Source organism: Bos mutus, chromosome 18, assembly GCF_027580195.1.
Source record: "Bos mutus isolate GX-2022 chromosome 18, NWIPB_WYAK_1.1, whole genome shotgun sequence".
NCBI classification, from domain to species: domain Eukaryota; kingdom Metazoa; phylum Chordata; class Mammalia; order Artiodactyla; family Bovidae; genus Bos; species Bos mutus.
This window is the reverse complement of record NC_091634.1, coordinates 60,377,172-60,385,730: the sequence shown is the minus strand read 5'-3', so window position 1 is coordinate 60,385,730 and position 8,559 is coordinate 60,377,172. Positions and strand designations below refer to the sequence as shown.

General features: G+C 42.8%; 1 long non-coding RNA gene across 1 annotated transcript; it reads right to left on the bottom strand.

The window, feature by feature from the left end:
* Positions 1 to 615: 615 nt before the first annotated feature.
* On the bottom strand, positions 616 to 6,760 carry LOC138991858 (uncharacterized). Its single transcript, XR_011467760.1, has 3 exons — positions 6,673 to 6,760; positions 3,926 to 4,034; positions 616 to 753 (listed from the first exon to the last, which is right to left on the bottom strand). It is a non-coding gene; the product is annotated as an uncharacterized lncRNA (long non-coding RNA).
* Between the last annotated feature and the right edge of the window lie 1,799 nt (positions 6,761 to 8,559).

Here is an 8,559-nt window from a genome sequence, read left to right as displayed (position 1 = left end):
GAAGGCTGTGTGTATAGGAGGCAAGGAGGTAGGGTTTCTAAGCATCTGAGGTGACTTGTGGGGTCAACAAAGAAGGTTCTGGATACCTGAGACTGTGATATCCAGGCTGTGTAACACAGTAAGCTGTGTTACCCCCAGGGGACTCACACGCCAGGCAAGGCTGTGTGTGCCCAAAGGGGACAAGCGGTGAGGAGGCCAGAGCCGTGAGGGGCTTGTGGTGCTGACGCAGCAGGCTGTGTATGCCCAGAGGTCTAGTGGTATGGATTCAGGTCTAACAAAAGTAATACAGATAATAACAAATGTTGGTGAGAAGGTGAAGACCCATCATCTGCTGGCAGGAAAGTAAACCAGTATAGCCACTTTGGAAAACAGTCTGACAGTTCTTCACAATGTTAAACATGAAGTCACCAGATGACTCACATATTCAGGGAAAATGAAAATATATGTCCACAGAAAAACATCCACCTAAAGGAGATCAGTCCTGAATACTCACTGGAAGGACTGATGCTGAAGCTGAAGCTCCAATACTTTGGCCACCTGATGAGAAGAACTGACTCACTGGAAAAGACCCTGATGCTGGGAAAGACTGAAGGCAGGAGCAGAAGGGTCAACAGAGGATGAGATGGTTGGATGGCATCACCGACTCAGTGGACATGACTTTGAGCAAGCTCCAGGAGTTGGTGATGGACAGGGAAGCCTGGCGTGCTGCAGTCCATGGGGTCGTAAAGAGTCAGACACGACTGAGTGACTAAACTGAAATGAAATATTCACAGAAGCATCATTCATAATAACCCAAAAGTAGAAACAACCCAATGTCCATCAGCTGATGAATGGATGAATGAAATGTGGTGCATCCATATTTGAAACATTATTCAGCCATAAAAAGAAATGGGATTCAGATATGTCCTACAAGAGATAAACCTTGAAAATGTCACGTTAAGTGAAAGAAGCCAATCACAAAAGACCACATGGAGCCTATTATACAGAGTGAAGTAAGTCAGAAAGGGAAACACCAATACAGTATATTAACGCATATATATGGAATTTAGAAAGACAGTAACGACAACCCTATATGCAAGACAGTAAAAGAGACACAGATGTAAAGAACAGACTTTTGGACTCTGTGGGAGAAACTGAGGGTGGGGTGACTTGAGATAATAGCATTGAAGCATGTATATTACCATATGTAAAATAGATGATCAGTGCAAGTTTGATGCATGAAGCAGGGCACTCAAAGCCAGTGCTGTGGGACAACCCAGAGGGATGGGGTGGGGAGGGAGGTGGGAAGGGGGTTCAGGATGGGGGGAACACAGTTATACCCCTGGCTGATTCATGTGCATGTATGGCAAAACCCACAACAGTGAAGTAATTAGCCTCCAAGTAAAATTAATTTAGGAAAAAAAAAACCCACGACTACATGAAATATATATGAAATGCTCACAATGGGTTAATCTATAAAGACAGAAGGGCTTCACTGATACTTCAGCTGGTAAAGAATCCACCTGCAGTGTGGGAGACCTGGGTTTGATCCCTGGGTTGGGAAGATCCCCTGGAGAAGAGAAATGCTACCCATCCCAGTATTCTAGCCTGGAGAATTCCATAAACTATACAGTCCATGGGGTCGCAAAGACTTGGACATGACTGAGCAACTTTCACTTACCTACTTAACTTATAAAGACAGAGAGTAAACTGGTGGTTACCAGAAGCGGGGGAAACTGGGGGGTATCTGGAGTCTATTTGTTTCCGAGGGCTGCCATGATAATTACCGCAAACCTGAAGGCTTAAAACAACAGAAATGTACTTTCTTCCGGTTCAGGAGGCCAGAAGTCCAAAACCAAGTGTCGGCAAGTTCAGTCCCCTGTGGGGACTCTGAAGGAAAATCCTTCCACGCTGCTCTCCTGGCTTCTGGCCGCTGCTGGTGGCACAGGCGCTCCCGGCTGGCGGGGTTCTGTGCCTCAGCCCCACCCCCAGCTTCACACTGCGGCCTCTCTGTGTCTCTGCGTGGTCCTTTCCTCTCTCTCTTTTTTTTTTTTTTGTTTGTTTGTTTTTTAATTTAATTTTATTTTTAAACTTTACAATATTGTATTGGTTTTGCCAAATATTGAAATGAATCCGCCACAGGTATACACATGTTCCCCATCCTGAACCCTCCTCCCTCCTCCCTCCCCATACCATCCCTCTGGGTCGTCCCACTGCACCAGCCCCAAGCATCCAGTGTCGTGCATCGAACCTGCACTGGCAACTTGTTCCATATATGATATTATACATGTTTCAATGCCATTCTCCCAAATCATCCCACCCTCTCCCTCTCCCACAGAGTCCAAAAGACTGTTCTATACATCAGTGTCTCTTTTGCTGTCTCGTATACAGGGTTATTGTTACCATCTTTCTAAATTCCATATATATGCGTTAGTATACTGTATTGGTGTTTTTCCTTCTGGCTTACTTCACTCTGTATAATAGGCTCCAGTTTCATCCACCTCATTAGAACTGATTCAAATGTATTCTTTTTAATGGCTGAGTAATACTCCATTGTGTATATGTACCACTGCTTTCTTATCCATTCATCTGCTGATGGACATCTAGGTTGCTAACCCTAACCCAATGTTCATAGCAGCACTGTTTATAACAGCCTTTCCTCTCTCTTATAAAGACTCATCATTGGCTTTAAAAACCCTAATCCAGAATGATCGTATCTCACAATCCTTACTTTAACGACATCCACAAAGACCCTCATTCCAAATAAAGTCACTTTTAGAGATGCTAAATGGACATATCTTTATGGGCCACAATTCAACCCACACCTCGGGTGCTGGCAATGGGGTACAGGGTTCCTTTGGGACATAATAAAAACTAAATGTATGGATGTGACAGTTGGACTATAAAGAAAGCTGAGTGCTAAAAAATTGATGCTTTTGAACTGTGGTGTTGGAGAGGACTCTTGAGAGTCCCTTGGACTGCAAGGAGATCAAACCAGTTAGTCCTAAAGGAGATCAGTCCCGAATATTCACTGGAAGGACTGATACTCAAACTGAAGCTCCAATACTTTGGCCCCAATTTGAAGAACTGACTCATTGGAAAAGACCCTGATGCTGGGAAAGACTGAAGGCACGAGGAGAAGGGGACGACAGAGGATGAGATAGTTGGATGGCATCACCGACTCGATGGACAGGGAAAACTGGCATGCTGCAATCCATGAGGTCACAAAGAGACACAACTGAGCGACTGAACTAAAAAACTAAATTCTAAAATTGATTGTGGTGATGGCTGCACGACTTTATGAATATACTGTAAGCCACTGTATACTTTAAATGGGTGAACTGTATGGTGTGTGACTTCTATCTCAGTAAAGTTATTATTTTGAAAAAAGAGTCGCAGGAAACTCCCAAGTGGTTGGGACTCTGCGCTTTCACTGCCAAGGGCCTGAGTTCAACCCCTGGTCAGGGAACTAAGGGCCCACAGTCCTTGCAGAGCAACCAAAAAGAGAGTCAGAGTGTGATAACACACCTGCTATTACTCAACTGTAAGAAATCTGTTTCTTCATAGATCCATGAATGATTCAAACAAATGAAGCATTGCCTCACTCCACACCTGTCTAGCACAGTAAGGCTCCTGAAAAACAGAGCTGAATATCCCACTCAAAAAGGGTTTTTGAAAGAGAAAATTGGTTGGTTAGCAATGTCATTTCAAAGTCCCCTGGAATTCAAAGATTATCACAGTAGCAGCTGAGTATGATTTCCCAAACCAAACTGAGTATTAAATCAGTGTAAATTTGTACTGTATTTTTAGAAAACATTGTTTAGATGTCCTTGAAAGGAGAACAACTTTTCCAGAATGTTTATCTACGACTCACTACATGACATAAATACTACGTACATCAGGCCAGATACTGAGATTAAGGTTCAGATATCAGAATATCCCTTACCTTGATTCAACCCTTTTCTGGAAAGCCAGGACTCGTGTGGCTGTCGGGTTTTCATAGAGCAGAGGTATATGATACTGTCTTCCATGCTTTCAGAATGGAGACGAAAGTTCTGAAGAGAGGAAAGCTCACAGTGAGTCTGTACCCTGGAAGCCCTTGCTGATGTCTGAAGAAACTGAGTACCACCTCAGACGCCACTCCTCCTTGAAAGCCTCCCTGACGCCTTGGGCACAGCTCTCCTCGCAGTGTACTCCAGTGATACCTGGTACATTCCTCTCTGCATGGCCTGGTTCAGGATAATCATCAATGAATTGCTTAAGTATAAACCTAGTAAAGTATGTTTTACAGAAAATTATGTGGAGGCCACCAAAGAAAACTTAAATTGTATAGTAGTCATACTGAAAAGATAAGGAGAAACAGGTGAAATTAATTTCAACAATATATTTTATTTAACCTAATATGCTTATGAACTGTGGTGTTGGAGAAGACTCTTGAGAGTCCCTTGGACAGCAAAGAGATCAAAGAGTCCATCCTAAAGGAAATCAGTCCTGAATATTCATTGGAAGGACTGTTCCTGAAGCTCCAATACTTTGGCCACCTGATGCAAAGAGCTGACTCATTAGAAAAGACCCTGATGCTAGGAAAGATTGAGGGCAGGAGCAGAAGGGGACGACAGAGGATGAGATGGTTGGATGGCATTACTGATACAATGGACATGAGTATGAGCAGGCTCTGGGAGATGGTGAAGGACAGGGAAGCCTGGTGTGCTACAGTCCATGGGGTTGCAGAGTCGGACACAACTGAGAGACTGAATAACAGCAACAACAGTATATCCCAAATATTATCAAGACAATATGCCATCACCATAGAAAACTTTAATGAGGTTTTCTGTTTGTTTTTTTGTTGGCTAGGCCATTCGGTATGCAGGATTTTAATTCCCTGACCAGGGAGGGGTTGAACCTGCACCTCCCGCAGTGAAACTGCAGAGTCTTTAACCACCTGACTGCCAGGGAGTTCCCCACAACAGCTATTTAACACAAACAAAGGCTGTAAGAAAGGTGTGTTTGAGGAAGAGTTCACCAGACGCAGAAGTTTGGGAAAGAGAACTGTGCAGTGTGAGAAGATAAAATCAGAGATGTGGGGGGGATCCTCATAATCATGCAAGTCCAATAAATCAGGGCAGGGAGTTTGGAGTCTGTTCAAAGGGCAAAAGCACAGTGGATTCTATGACTCTGTCTCTCCCTTTGGCTTTCTTTGTCTCTCTGAAATAGAGAAAGTGAGTAGCACGTAGAGTCCTGAGGGGGCCTCTTGTCTCTTGGGGACCCCTGACTGGCACAGTATAAACAGAGTATAGAAGACAATCCAGCTAGGTTTGGGTTATCAAATAATTAATCAAGGAAAGAACAACTTCTTTGAACGCATAAGTTCAGTTCAGTTCAGTTCAGTCTCTCAGTCATGTCCGACTCTTTTTGACCCCATGAACCATAGCACACCAGGCTTCCCTGTCCATCACCAAATCCCAGAGTCCACCCAAACCCATGCCCATTGAGTTGGTGATGCCATCTAACCGTCTCATCCTCTGTCTTCCCCTTCTCCTCCTGCCTTCAATCTTTCCCAGCATCAGGGTCTTTTCAAATGACTCAGCTCTTCACATCATGTGACCAAAGTATTGGAGTTTCATAAGAGTAATATACAATTAACTGTTTTGATGTGCTGCTATAAAGGTGAACGTTTATACAAAATTTCAACAATTTTCCTGCACTCCAGCTTACACAGCTCATTTATCCAATTGCATTTCATGTGAAGTCTAAAGTCTACTTCAATGCCTTCTGGAGTATTATGGTGCTGATTAATGAGACTTAATTTTATAAAATACCTCTTGATGACAGCCTGAACTAAATCCTTTCAAGTGCTTTCCTAGTGTCTCTTGGCCTCTCATGAAAGGTGAAGAAGCCACACTAATCCTTGCTCTCAGTCGAAGTTGCAGGAAACAGGGACAGGATAATTTCCTGCAAGCGTGTCACCATGTGAGCTGAGTAACTGGTGACCTGGAGGGGCTCAGGGTTACTGTGCTTGAAAAGCAGTTGTTGAAGAGAAGCTTCAGAGGAGGCTGCAGACCTGCACCGCAGATTTAAGCAGAGGAATTTTCTTTTCTGATTATACTTTTAAGAATTTTTAAAATATTTTTTCAATTAAAATTTTTTTAGTTTTCTTTAAAAAATTCAGAATGACAATTAAAATTTAATTTTCAAGAATGACAGTTATCCCATGCCTTGTCTTTGTCAGAGATTCCACTTTACAGCAAGTACATCTGGCAAGTTACAAGAAGAATTTAAGTGGAAAACTATTCCGTCCCACCTCCCTTTCTGTGATTCTTATCCTCATTCTTATCCTACTTCCCACTTTTAGTCCATCCTTCTTAAGATATGTTGACAGCTTATGGGATTTCATTTATTCACTCAACAAACAGTTAGTAAAGCACTACCCTTATCTTTGGCTATACAAAGCTGTCTGTGTTAGTCGTGATTCTTGGGTATAAGCAGCAGAAACCAACTCAACACACAGGAAAAGAATATTCTGGAAGAAACAGATGGGAGGGAGGAAACCTAGGTATGGGAAATGGACAGGAAATAAGGCAGTGGTGGAGGGCCAGCAAGCAGGAAGACACAATCATTTTCAGCAGAACCACTGCTCAGGTTCCACCACCACAGAAGACCACTATGGCTGTGAACAAGGCCTAACCATCTCACCTTCTTTGTGCTGTTAGTTCGAGACTCTGTGTTGCAGGTGGGAGAAGTGATTGGCCAAGCCAGGTCCCGTGTCCACGCTCTAATATCTGGAGAAAAAGAAAGGGTGTTTCTTTTACGCTTTCACAGGGGAGGTAAACTCTACAAAGGCAGCACGAGGGGGAGCTCAAAAATAGGAAGGAATGTGGCAGCCAAAAGCAACTACACACTTCAGTACATAAGGCACTGACTTTGTCCTTAAGAAGCCCTCAGTCTTGAAGGAAAGACACACAATAAACAGATGAAACTCAACACAGAATAATAAACAGAGACATGATCAAGAAAAAGTGCAGTGCCAAGGCTCGGAGCACAGACTGCGGACAGGTGGCTACCTCTTGGTTCTGCTGGGTGTAAGCTGCATGACCTTGAAAAGGTGTTTAACCTCCTGTTGCCTCGTCACTTGCAAAGAAAAGTTAATATTAGTAATCTCTTCAGAGGACTGCTATGAAATAAAGCATGCAAAGCAATCAGCATAGCGCCTGGTACACAGTAACACTTCAGTACATGTTAGCAATGATTATTACTATAAAGGGCAACTGGGACTCTATTAGAATTGGCAAAAAGTCCATCATTCACTCATATAAAATGCTGAACTATGGGCTCTATCTGTTCCAGAAAATGGATTCATTTTACTTTTGTCTTTGGGAGCAGATAGCCTAAAACAGGGACATAAATTGTCATCATATCTTTTCATCTTTTCCCCAGTTCCTCATTTAATATATAGAAAAATGCGTTGGGTAGGGTGGAGACAACTCACAATGTTTGCATCAGATTCTTGAAAGGTTTAACACTAGGGGCCTCCACACTACAAGGAAGGTATGCAAAAAGAGCTTTTAAGAATGATTACGCTGAGAGAGGAACTGGAATTGCATACATACACCTGAATATGGAACCAGAGGAACCAGAGATCAAATTGCCAACATCTGTTAGATCATCGAAAAAGCAAGAGAGTTCCAGAAAAACGCCTACTTCTGCTTTATTGATTATGCCAAAGCCTTTGACTGTGTCAGTCAGTCAGTCAGTTCAGTCGCTCAGTCATGTCCGACTCTTTGCGACCCCATGTGTGGATCACAACAAACTGTGGAAAATTCTTCAAGAGGGAGGAATACCAGAACACCTTACCTACCTCCTGAGAAATATGTATGCAGGTCAAGAAGCAACAGTTAGAATCAGACATGGAACAACAGACTGGTTCCAAATTGGGCAAGGAGTACGTCAAGGCTGTTTATTGTCATCCTGCCTATTTAACTTATATGCAGAGTACATTATGAGAAACGCTGGGCTGGAAGAAGCACAAGCTGGAATCAAGATTGCCAGGAGAAATATCAATTACCTCAGATATGCAGATGACACCACCCTTATGGCAGAAAGTGAAGAGGAACTGAAGAGTCTCTTGATGAAAGTGAAAGAGGAGAGTGAAAAAGCTGGCTTAAAATTCAACATTCAGAAAACTAAGATCATGGCATCTGATCCCATCATTTCACGGCAAATAGATGGGGAAACAATGGAAACAGTGACAGAGTTTATTTTCTTGGGCTCCAAAATCACTGTAGACAGTAACTGCAGCCATGAAATTAAAAAACATTTGCTCCTTGGAAGAAAAGCTATGACCAACTTAGACAGCATATTAAAAAGCAGAGACATTACTTTGACAACAAAGGTCCATCCAGTCAAAGCTATGATTTTTCCAGTAGTCATGTATGGATGTGAGAGTCGGACTATAAAGAAAGCTGAGCATCGAAGAATTGATGCTTTTGAACTGTGGTGTTGGAGAAGACTCTTGAGAGTCCCTTGGACTGCAAGGAGATCTAACCAGTCCATCCTAAAGGAAATCAGTCCTGAATATTCATT